The sequence below is a fragment of the Arachis duranensis genome, chromosome 9, assembly GCF_000817695.3.
Source record: "Arachis duranensis cultivar V14167 chromosome 9, aradu.V14167.gnm2.J7QH, whole genome shotgun sequence".
Lineage (NCBI taxonomy): Eukaryota > Viridiplantae > Streptophyta > Magnoliopsida > Fabales > Fabaceae > Arachis > Arachis duranensis.
The window spans coordinates 112,012,488-112,012,896 of NC_029780.3; the positions used below are offsets into that span (position 1 = coordinate 112,012,488).

A 409-nucleotide genomic window follows, 5' to 3' on the forward strand; every position below is an offset into this window, starting at 1 on the left:
TTTGGGCACCATAATCACAAAGAAAATGTTTGATATATGAAACTCTTATATATATGCCATAAAGTCCAGCTTAAAACTTGTCAATAGCAAACTGTTATTTTTGTTACTTGTGATAAATTCCAGTAGCTGATGTATATTGGAGTTTAACACACCCATTTCCCTTTTTCTCTAGAAGCATAAGAAAACTGGTTGAAACTTGAAACTAGCATTTAAGCATCTAAATATGCTGTCAGCACCTCCTTTACACTTTAAATCCTAATATTCACATACTATTTTTTGTAAACTTCTTTGGCTCAAAAACCATTGACTGTTTATGCAATAATAGGATTCCAGCATAGAGCCAAACTCTTCAACTCAGAGATTGATATGCAATGGCTAAGCAGCTTGTCAAGCAAGCACAGATAATATT

General features: G+C 33.0%; 1 protein-coding gene across 1 annotated transcript in view; it reads right to left on the minus strand.

Moving 5' to 3' along the window:
- LOC107467497 (beta-glucuronosyltransferase GlcAT14A) overlaps positions 1–409 on the minus strand; it is a 3,960-nt gene that overhangs the window by 1,633 nt on the left and 1,918 nt on the right. The gene's annotated exons all lie outside the window — the stretch shown is intronic.